The sequence below is a fragment of the Carcharhinus amblyrhynchos genome, chromosome 6 (assembly GCF_965287045.1).
Source record: "Carcharhinus amblyrhynchos chromosome 6, sCarAmb.v2.hapA, whole genome shotgun sequence".
Taxonomy (NCBI): Eukaryota; Metazoa; Chordata; class Chondrichthyes; order Carcharhiniformes; family Carcharhinidae; genus Carcharhinus; species Carcharhinus amblyrhynchos.
The window spans coordinates 114,785,799-114,798,088 of NC_137329.1; the positions used below are offsets into that span (position 1 = coordinate 114,785,799).

The 12,290-nt window shown below is 41.5% G+C and overlaps 1 protein-coding gene across 5 annotated transcripts in view; it reads right to left on the reverse strand.

Annotated features, from left to right (window-relative positions):
- slc38a4 (solute carrier family 38 member 4) overlaps positions 1–12,290 on the reverse strand; it is a 120,502-nt gene that overhangs the window by 71,946 nt on the left and 36,266 nt on the right. The window contains exon 1 of one of the 5 annotated variants that reach the window (XM_080191257.1): positions 7,689–7,775. The exons of the other annotated variants lie outside the window; for them this stretch is intronic. The gene's annotated coding sequence lies outside the window, so the exon portion shown is untranslated. Of the gene's footprint in view, positions 1–7,688; positions 7,776–12,290 lie in introns of those variants that run through there. 5 annotated transcript variants of the gene reach the window in all.

A 12,290-nucleotide genomic window follows, 5' to 3' on the forward strand; every position in this document is an offset into this window, starting at 1 on the left:
CTATTGTCCCCTGACATTCAGTGCCTTCACTATCACTGAATTTCCCATTAACAACATCCTTGGGGGCTCCTTTGGTCAGAAATTGTTCTTGGTTAGCCATATTAATACTGTGGCCAGAAGAGCAGGTCAGACACAGGAAATTCTATGCTGAGGATTCACCTCCTGATTTGCCAAAGCTTGTCTATCATCTACAAGGCACAAGTCAGCAGAGTGATGGAATACTCTTCACTTGCCTGGATAAGTGCAGCTCTAACGCTCAAGAAGCTCAGCACCATCCAGGACAAAGCAGCCCACTTGATTGGCACCCATCCACCACTTCAACACCCGCTCCCTCCATCACTGACGCACACTGGAAACAGAGTGTGGCATCTACAGATGCACAGCAGCAACTCACCTCGCTTCAACAGCACTTTCCAAACCTCTACCACCTAGATGGACAAGGGCAGCAGATACATGGGAACACTAGCAAGTTCCTTTCAAGCCATTCACCATCCTGACTTGGGAGTATATCACCATTCCTTCATTATTCTGGGGTCAAAATCCTGGAACTCCCTCACTAACATTGCATGGGTTGCTGTGGTACAAGTGGACAGCTAACTACCACCTTCTCAGGATTAATTAGGGATGGTAACAAACGATTGCTTAGCCGGTGATGCCCACACATTCCTGTGAAAGAATACTATACAAAAGTTCTTTTGATCAGGTAACCAGCAGAACTAAACATCAATCATTACTATACCTTTTTACATGCTAGTTACAAATTCCACACATTCCAATCAGCTTTGTCTCAATTTCCAAGCTTTCACTAGCAAATAGCATTGATGCATCATCTCTGCAGAAAGGGAACATATTTTGTTCCAGCATTCAGTCATTAAGTTGCAAACACTTAATGCCAGGCAACCATTCACAGTACAATGTTAGGAATATTATTATAAAAGCAGCTATAATGGAGTTGTTTTCTCTCCTGTAGAGAATCATTTTTCATGTCTTTCAAATGATAAAAATTGCAGCAAAAACACAATTCCTGTATTAACTTTATAACTTCAAATGATGGAAAGGTTTGGTTTTTTTACAGAGTAATTTCTTACTTTTGTACAAGGAAACCTGTTTGACAACTTACTAATAGTCTCTGCAATGCCATTAACACAAAAGGATTAAAGGAAGAGTACTTTAAGCATAAAAGATCACAATCTGCCCAAAATGGTTGTTGCCTACCCCATGCAAAAGAAAAATTCCCTCTGCCCCTCATTCCCACTCCTGCAAAGCATAATGAGCAAGAAACATCATGGATACTTCTACCTATTAAAACATGCACATCCAAATAAGCATTAATAAATACACCAGAAGTGAGGACTGCCTGAAATTCAGCTTTGAATTTAATCTAAATCCTCTTGGCCCACAGAAGAACCTAACACAATGGATAGGTGAGATTTTGATACATTTACTGCCTCACCTACTGTAGCTCCAGTTCACCACGCAAACCAGCTTCCCACCCATTGACTCTATCTACACTTCTCGCTGCCTCAGAAAAGCAGTCAGCATAATCAAATACCTCATGCGCCCCGGACATACTCTCTTCCACCTTCTTCCATCGAGAAAATAATGATACAAAAATCTAAGATCATGTACCAACTGACTCAAGAACAGTTTCTTCCTTGCTGCCATCAGACCTTTGAATGGACCTACCTAATGTTAAGTTGATCTTTCTACGACTGTAAACCTGTATTCTGCACCCTATCCTTTACTTCTTCCCTATGTAATCTATGAGTGGTATGCTTTATATGTGTAGCGTGCAAGAAACAATATTTTTCACTGTATATCAATACATGTGACAATGATAAATGAAATCAAATCAAAAGATTAAATCCATGGGGCTGGGGGAATGAGGGGGAACAGTGGGAGGTCATTTGTTCGTGGCCAACAGCAGCTACTAGGAGCACTGTAGAGAATGAAGGAACAATAAAAGCTGACATTAGCACAAGGGGAAGCAATGGCCTCGTGGTGTCATCACTTGACTATTAATCCAGAAACTCAACTAATGTTCTGGGGATCCGGGTTCGAATCCTGCCATGGCAAATGACAGAATTTGAATTCAATAACAAATATCTAGAATTAAGAATCTACTTATGGTTATGAAACCATTGTCGACTGTCAGAAAAAACAACTGATTTGCTAATGTCCTTTAGGGAAGGAAATCTACTATTCTTACTTGGTCTGGCCTCCATGTGACTCCAGAGCCACAGCAATGTGGTTGACTCTCAACTGCCCTCTGAAATGGGTAATAAATGCTGGCCAGCCAGCAACGCCCATGTCCCGCAAATAAATAAAAAATGTACTAGCACCAACATGCTGAATGACTTTTAAAATTTAATTTCTGTGATTCACCATCAAATACATGTAATGCAAATTATATTTGATTTATTCTATCAATGTCGTTACTTATCTATTAGAAGCATTAAATTTAGATCTAGCAACCAAATGTTCTAGCCGTTCACCTCCTTTCTATTTGGTCTGTACAAATATCTCATGACTGCTTTTTAAACATCTTTCTTATTAAACAAAGTCCTTGGCTTTATTCATAGAATCGTCAAATCTCTGCAATGCAGAAGAGGCCATTCGGTCCAGTAAGTCTGCACCGATTCTCTGACAGAGCATTTTACCCAGGCCCTCTCCCCTGCCCTATCCCCGTAACCCCACACGTTTCCTATGGCTAATCCATCTAACCTACACACCTTGGGATACTAAGGGTCAATTTAGCATGACCATTCCAACTCCCTGCAGATCTTTGGACTGCCCTACTTTGTTTTACTGTAGTTTGGAGAACATGTCACAAAAATATCATAAGGTAATTTTCCCGATGCTTTCTCAAGCTACAATGCTCACTTATGAAATACAACTTGAAATAAATTCTGATAAAAGCCTCTAGCTTTATTCATCCATTGGGTTATTTCTTGAATAAGGATGCAAATTAAATAACACTGCAATGATCTCTGCTTAAAATTGGAACTAAAATTTATGAACATGAATCAGTGCATCTATTTTTGGTGTGTTAGTTGAGGAAAGAATGTTGGCTGTGACACTGGGAGAACTCATCTGTACTTCTCCATTCGTACCATGGAATTTTCCAGCTCCTCCTGAGGAACCAGGAAATGCAAATGAGGGGCTTGGTTTAATGTGTTGAATCGCACGTACTATCTTGTCTTCCTAAAGCAATCTGTACAAGGACAGGACACTGATTTTGGTTAACGTTTACTACATACTGTTTATCATGATAGAATCCCTATAGTACAGAAGCAGGGCATTTGGCCCATTGAGTCTGCACTGACTCTCCTATAGTGCATCTTACCCAGGCCCTATTTCTGTAACCGCATACATTTACCCTTCTAATCCCCCAAACCTACACTTCTTGGGACACTAATGGGTCATTTAGCACCTAATCCGCAAATCTTTGGGCTTTGGCAGGAACCTGAAGTGCCTGGACGAAACCCACATATTCACGGGGAGAAAGTGCAAACTCCACACAGGCAGTCACCCAAGGCCGCAATTGAACCCAGGTCCCTGGTGCTGTGAGGCAGAGATGCTAACCACTGTGCCACCCTGACGCCCGCTGGTGTACAAGAATAAGTCATTAATTGCCCCATTTCACTGCACAATGTTGAGGCTATACATCTTTTGGTCATTTTTTTGGTAAAGTGCAATTAATGTTGATGAAAAATATGCCATCTGGCATAAAATGTGTGGCAATTGCTGGTCCTTGTAATATGCTGAAGCCCTAATTTTAAAACTCCATCAAGGGCAGGGCTGTGAGGGTTAAAATATTGGCAGTATGGCAGGCACCATATCAGACAGACTGCACTTAAACCACACCACCATCCACCCCCATACATCCCCCACTTCAGATGCTAGAGACACATTTTGGGCAGCAAGATGGACAGTAAAGTGCACGTTGAAATAAAGTAGTTCATGTATTCTAACACCATTCGGATCCCAACACCATCTTAATTCATCTTTAACTACGTCAGCAGCAGACAGCAGCCAGTCCAGAAGAATGGTGAGAAGGTGAGTTTATTTTCTTTTCAGGATTCCAACCCCAATTGCCTCCTTCCTCGCTCCTCCCAATCACCTTAGTGATGAAGACGGTTCACGCCACAAGCCTGCTCATGTTAGCTAAACTCAGGCAGAAGCCAGGCTATGGTTTATTTAAGTACTGCCCTGGAAATGATAGGCATTTCTTGGAATCTGTTTTACTCCAAGTTAAAATTGGGGCTTAAAATACAACTGGGAATTTTTTAATTAATTAATTTTAGGTCTTTGATTCTTACAAAGCAAAATCTAAAATTCACGGCACTCTGGCCATTAATTTGGCTAATTCTCCACAGCAGAGTTAGGGATTCATCGTTGGATTATAACAGATAGCATTAAAAAAAAGTCAATGAACATGCTGATAAGAGATGCAGAACAGAAAATGATTGAAAATGTTTTGTTTTTCCGAAGTGCGTGTTTTATTTTTTGGAAGTTGTATGCACCGATGGCAGGTTTGACTAATCCCGGTTGTTGTTAAACCAGCGAGACAGAGATCATGGAATCATAGAATCACTAAAGTGTAGAAGGAGCCATTCAGCCCATTGAGCCTGCACCAACAACATTCCCACCCAGACCCTATCTCCATAACTCCATAGATTTACCCTGGTAAGCCCCCTGACAATATAGCGTGGCCAATTCACCTAATCTGCGCATTTCTGGACTGTGGGATGAAACCAGAGCAGGCTTAGGACCTGGATAGGATGTTCTGCTGGAGAGTCAGTGCAGACTCAATGGCTGAATGGCCTCTTTCTGCACTGTAGGGATTCTCTAATTCTATGGGGCTACACTGACATTTCAATATTAATGACACATGTCATTTCACTGACATTAATCCTGCATTTGCCTCATTATACTCAGGGAACTTTAACCATGCCTAGAAACAACTTCATGAGTTTAGTGCAGAGCAACAAGATCTGGCCCAAACAATAAATGCAATATCTGTTATTTGCATTTACAATTAAACTGAAATGTAATTCAAACTATTATTTTATTTCTCCACTTCCCACACCAAAGGATAGAATCTCTACAGTACAGAAGAAGGCCATTCAGCCTCTGTACCAACCACAATCCCACCCAAGCCCTATTCCCGCAACCCCATGCATTTACCCTGCTAGTGTCCTTGACACTCGGGTCAATTTACCATGGCCAATCAACCTAACCCGCACATCTTTGGGAAATGTGGGAGGAAACCCATGCAGATATGGGGAAAATGTGTAAGCTCCACACAGATAGCCACCCGTGGTTGGAATTGAACCTGGGACCCTGGCGCCATGAGGCAGCAATGCTAACCACTGTGTCACCCACTCTTAGTGAGTTTTAGGTTCCACAGGTGCTCCAATTCTTTCCCAGGTGACTAGCCTTCATTTTAAGCGCACACAGTGTAAACCATACTAACATCTCTCCCAGAGGACTCCAGATCACTGGTGCCAATCCTAACCCTGGTGTCTGTGAACAGGCCCACTATTCTAAGTTTAAAGTTTATTTATTTATTAGTTATAAGTAGGCTTACATTAACACTGCAACAAAACTACTGTGAAAATCCCCCAGTCGCCACACTGTCATCTGGACAAGTTGACAGCTTTCAGTGTTTTTTTCTCTGAAACAAAGCACCTGTAAGAGTGCAGCACTTCACCATTAACATACAGAACAGTCAACCCAGATTACAGTGTTCTACTCCTGGAGTAGAGGGAAGCAATTGAATAGGAATGGAAACTGCTTCTTTCCCCCCACATTCCCCACACCCACATCCCCGAATTTATCAACACTCAGACTGAAATCTGAAACTTTATAACCTGTGTGGAAATAAGGTGGCACGATGGCACAGTGGTTAGCATGCTACCTCAGAGCATCAGGACCTAGGTTCAATTCCCGGCTTGGGTCACTGTCTGTGTGCAGTTTGCACATTCTCCCCGTGTCTGCATGGGTTTCCTCCGGGTACTCCAGTTTTCTCCCACACTCCAAAGATGGCATGTGCCATGCTAAATTTCCCCTTAGTGTCCCAAGATGTGTAGCTTAAGGGGATTAGTAGAGTAAATACATGAGTTACGGGGATAGGGTGGGAGTGTGGGCTTGGCTAAGAGACTGGGTACAGACTCGATGGGCCAAATGGCCTCCTTCAGTGGAGCAGTGATTCTAAGTTCAGTGAAAAGAAGCCAATGTCTGGAACCCTCCGGTCACTGTAGGCGGAGGGACTAGATGTAAAACCTCTGAAGCTGTAGGCATCAGAGAATGTTTAACATAAAATGCAAATGCACATTATAAGTATGACCTGTAATGACAAGTACAGCGAGAGAAACTGCACCTTTAATTAACAGTTCAAATTTGACATCACATTCTTCTATGAATTTATTGGGGGGGGGCGGATCTTGAAGAACAGAGAACAAAAGACAGTGAGTAAAATGTGACAGGTCTGAATTGGCACTGCAGTACATGGTAAGCAGAATGGGAATTGGTCAGTTTGAGGGTTTTGAACTGAGTACCGGAGCAGGGGCTCCTGTCCGGGGGCTGGACTCTGAGGCGAGAAGGGAGATGTTAGAACTAATTGCTGGAGGTTGCAGGAGTGGACAAGGACCGGGCGAGAAGGAAAGCTAGGCGGGGTCCCCTTACCCACTGCCTTTGTGGCATGGCAGCAGCAGCGCCCAACATGCCAACTCAATCCCGGCTGGAGATCCCGAAACTCTTGCAATCCCCCCCCCCCAACCCCCGCTCTCCCCTTACAGGTAAGTCTCCATCCGTCCTCCCCCCTCGATATCCTCTCCCCCGCTCGGTTAGACAGTCCTGCGGGTACTCCAAGTGATGTGCCAGGGAAAGCAGACGGACGAGAGGATTGGCATTAAACCCGGAGCTAAATGGATCACAGCACAGCACCCATGCAAGATTTAGCAGTTAGTTGTAGATATATTCGCTTAATAAATAAGAAAAGGCGGATACAATAAGCAACAGAAGTGAACAACACAGCTAGAATTCAAGGCATGCAGTTTTGTACACATTTCACTGCCCCCACCTCTCCTCTCCATATGTCCAATCTGATACAATAATAAACAATTCTTCGTATGCAGGAGATCAGCAAACATTTGTAGAAATGTTTAGCAAGTTAAAATAAACACTGCCGCAACAATACAGAAAGCACCATTATCACAAATGAAATTGCTTTGTCAGAAATCGATCCAAAAGGCGCGGTTAAAAACACACCGTTCAGTCGCACTGCACAAACACACATGGAATTATATAAGAAATTGAAAACAGTAAATAAACTTTAAAACTGGAATTTTTTTTTAAAAAAATGATAATTTCCTCTTGCCCTCTCCCCAAATACTGAATAAATATATTCTTTGCTCAAGCACATATTAACGCCTCTCAGTTCGTTTTCTCCCCAAATAAATGTTATTTCGTCTCAACACTTTCACACATTTTTAATAAGCAAAGAATATTCATTCAAACCTCCCCCCTCCCCAACCCATCGCCCGCTTACAATCTTAAAAATTCAGCTTCCAACAAATTTGGGTTTTGTTACAACACACTGACAAAAGCAGCTTAAATGTTATCTACTTTTTTTCTGTATTAACGAGCTAATTTCTTTTGTTTTAGTTTTGGATCAGACCCACCTTTTAAATTTTGCAACTTGAACCAAGCAACAAAGCGGGAGCAACAGTGAATTGTAATTTCCAGAGTAAGGGATGGTTCGGGAGGGTGGCTGGGGGGGGACCCTCTGCATTTAACAGTGGCGAGGAGATAGTGGAAATTTCCACCATGTGAACCAAGCAGGCAAACAGTCTCATGTTTCATCAATGAAAGACACGCCCAGGAAACCCTCGGGGAGCCGCCAGTCAAGACGGAGCTGTCCAGGGCGAGCTACTGCAACACAAAGGGCTGTGGGCACACAGGATGCACACTTCAGCCCAGCCAAGGAGTGAGATTTCCTCCAAAAGACCACCCCGTAGGCGTGTGGGCAAACCCCACTTCAGCCGGATTGCAAACAAAAGGTCTATGTAATTCCTGTCCCAGTGTAAAAGCGCACCCGTGCCACCAGCTGTGGCGCAGAACGTACGCCCCCAAATTGTGGGTGTACTCCTATCTCTTACTAATCTTTCGCTTTTGAAACCTGCTTCCCAGCCTGGCACAATCTTCTTGCTGTGCAAATGAAACGGCTTCCTTTCCTCCAGACTACCAGTGCGAGGCACTTATGCGGTTTTGTCTGGACTAACTAAGGGATTTTCACACTAACTTCATTGCACGGTTAAATATAAATCTACCTGTGACACTAATGAATAAACTTTAAACATCTTCTGCGTTCTCTGTTTCTGTTTCAGATTCCAGCATCCGCAGTATTTTGCCGTTAACTTTTTTTAACACTTGCTGTACATTCTGACCTTTGCTTTCTGAAGATGCCCAGTGGCAGCAACTGTGTCAAATCCAGTTCTCCTTATACGTAACTTAAATTATATATGCCCTTAATTTGCTAGTTTGAACGTTCGCCCACTTTTTAATTGGTCTATTTGCTCACGTAGAAAAGTTACCATGCAAAAAGAGGCCATTCAGTCCATAGTGTCTGTGCTGGCCCAGGAAGAGAAAAAAATAAACTAGCCACTCATTTTGATCCCACTTTCCAGCACCTGGTCCGTAGCCTTGCAGGCTACAGCATTTCAGATATGGATCCAGGTACCTTGTCAGATGAGTATTTCCATCTCAATCACCAACTCAGGCAGTTGAATTCCAGATGCCCACCACTCTCTGCATGAAAAAAAGTTCCTTATGTCCCTTCTAACTCATTGGCAAATCACCTTAGTTCTATGATGGCTAGTAATCAACCCCTCCACGAGGGTTAAACAAGTCTTTCTTGTCTAGGTCTCTCATAATTTTGTACACCTCAATTAGATCACCACATATCTTAGAATTCCTACAGTGCAGAAGTAGGCCATTCAACCCATCAAGCCTGTACTATCCCTGACAGAGTGTCTTACCCAGGCCCTCTCCCCCATCCTATACCCATAACTCCATGCATTTTCCACGGCTAATCCCCCTAACCTACCGATCTTTGGACACCAATGGGCAGTTTAGCATGGCCAATCCACCTAACGTGCACGTCTTTGAACTGTGGGAGGAAACTGGAGCACCAGTCATGACACACAGTCATGGGAGAATGTGCAAACACCACACAGTCACCAAGGCTGGAATTGAACCTGGGTCCCTGGAGCTGTGAGGCAGCAGTACTAACCAATGTGCACATTAGCCTGCTGCGCTCTAAGGGAATCAATTCTAGCTATACAATCTCTCCCCACAGCTGAAATTTTCAAGTCCTGGCAACATGGGGATAAAGACAGATAATTTAGATTGAATAGCCTGTTCAATCTGCATTATAACCTCCATGAATTTGTTTTTTTCAAATGATCTTTCCTGTTATTCAGGTTTTTCAGGCTAGCAACCATTGACAACCAGACTTCAACCAGACTTCTGGCTTTAGCCAATTCTACTCTGAAACCCATTGCTTAGAAGATTGCAACAATGACATGACACCAACTCACCCTCATTATTTTTCTCCATTGGAGAAACTGATAGCTAGCGTGCCTCCCTCTAAGTCTTGACTGAGGTTGAGAAATCAAAGAAATGGGAATGAAACCTGTATTTTGTGGTGCAATGCATTGATTTGCCAATGGATACTGCCCTTCAGTAGCTCCCTTTGTAAGCAAGAACAAATAATACATTCAAATTGTGCAACAAGCTCACTTCATGCTAGGATAACTCATGTGCACAATGAAATCTCTGAAAATTATAATGCAATATGATTGGACTGCACAAATATTGCATTTTGTAACTTGTATGAACATGTAATAGTGTTGGTGACTGATCTTCAACTGCCTATGTATTTCTCAGACCAGCAATATATGTAAAAATGACAAATTGATGCATAGTTAATTGTAAAGAAAATATCATCTTTTCCCAATATTGTAAGGCAGGCGTGTGTGTGTAATTTAGTTAAACTGAAGACAGACTGTAAGATTTAAATTATCAAAAGGGTTAGGTGTAAAAGCAGGCAGTTGAAAGAGAGATGAGCAAAGCTAAGATGAGATATAAGTGAGCAACATAGATAGAAATTTGCATGAGGGCATATAGAAGGTTGCCTATGTTTACATATTGAATTTCAAAGAGAAATAAAAGGAAGGATACAGCTGGCAATGATTTTAAATAAATCAAGCAAAGTTATTTAGTTTATTTTCCCACAAGGTGTGGCCATAAAGACAACATTAATGGCTTTAATAATTTGGGATGGGTAACTGCCAATAAAAGTTAAGAACAATCGGGTTAAATCTGAAAGAGAATAATATATATTTAAGGAAAGATTGAAAGCAGTATGAGAGGAGTAGCCAGGCGATATCATGAAAAGTGTGCTGTGCTGGGGCAAACCTGTGAAATAAGCAGCTGCTAGAGACCGCAGAGAACTCTGTTTGTTCCAGAAAGCAAAGGTTTGTTGCAAGCCTTGGATTTCCATTGCCGAGTGAAAGGGAGAGTGAAACTCTGTGAAATACCTCCCTCATAACAACAGTGAGTGCTTTATTGTGATACCATTACTGGAAAATTTATAGTTTGAGAATCCATAGAAACTGTTGCCTGAAAAGGGCTGATTATTTGTGATTTTAACTAAGCTGAAATGTTTTGGGAAAAATTTATAGTCTAATTGTAATTGTGTAAATGTAATCTTGAGTGTTTAATTTTCTCTGGCTAATAAATATTTTAATTTAACATTTAAAGTTCATTCAGTACACATGCCTTCTTTTAATAAAAGTATGAATTGCAAATTGCTGTGATAGATTTGATCAAGTTTCCCTTAGGGATTTGGTCAGCCCAGCAATTATCATCTGCCACATGATAACAAAATTAGCAAGAGGTTTCAGGTTCAAATATAATCTTAAAAAACGATATTTTCTTTACACAACGATACAGTGATAACTAATAAATGGGGCACATTAGCCAGAATGTAAACCTTCAGAAGTGCTTTTTCTCAACAGATGCAACAGTTAATCTTTTTTATTTATTACTTCAGGGAGGCATTGGCCTAGTAGTAGTATTGCAAGACTATTAATCCAGAAACTCAGCTAGTCTCCTGGGTCCGAATCCTGCCATGGCTGATAACGGAATTTGAATTCAGTTAAAATTTAAGAATCTACTGATGACCATGAAACCATTGTCAATTGTCAGGAAAACCCATTGGATCCACTGATGTCTTTTTGGAAAGGAAATCTGCCATTCTTGCCTGGCCTGGCCTATATGTGCACTCTCTCCTCTCCTCCCCTATGTATGGTATGCTTTGTCTGCACAGCGCACAAGAAACACTGTATACAATGTGACAATAATAAATCAAACTAAATCCAGAGCCACAGCAATGTGATTGACTCTCAACTGCCCCCCAAAGGCAACTGAGGATGGGCAATAAATGCTGGCCGGCCAGGGACACCCATGTCCCATGAATGAATAAAAATTATAATTGTAAATTTTTTGGCTGTACAACTTAAATACCTTGTCTTTTCATTGTAGTTCTTTTGAGATCTAGAGACAAAACTATGCTTGTGTGTTGTTGCTTAACAGTGTAAGTGAAGTTCATTATGCAGGGATTCCCAAATCTGTGCATCCCATTTTAAGGATATAATTTCTGGAGTTGTTCAGCCTCTGATATGATTATTGTTTAACAGTTCCATCTATGAACAGCTGGTTCCAAAAGTATGGTTGACCAATGTTTCTAGGAATAAGCCATTCTAATTTTTCCCACTGACAGATGCACATAATATTAAAAATTGTCATTTACATTTATACATTTAGGTTTGTGCCCTTGGACAGATACTTTTGTATTTCCTTTGCCCAGGTCATAACAATATGAAAGGGATTTCGATACTTACGTACCTTTAAAAATATTTTTCGTCTTTTGTTAGTCAAAAATGAAATTCTGTCTCTTTGTTGTGTTAAGGTGAAGATAATAGTTTCACAAGTTTCATTAGCTTGGAGTTGAAACAGTTTTGGATTTATCCAGTGTAAAACTGTGCTTTGAAAAAACGTCTGTAGACCATGGCCAACTGAGTGCAGCAACCTTCCAAAAGATAACATTCAAATAGTATGGATGTCCTGCATTCAAACTGGGTAACCAGGTACAAACAGGCCAGTAAATAAGATGGTCTATAGCAAGGCCCAAAACTAGCACACAACTAGCACAAAGAGAT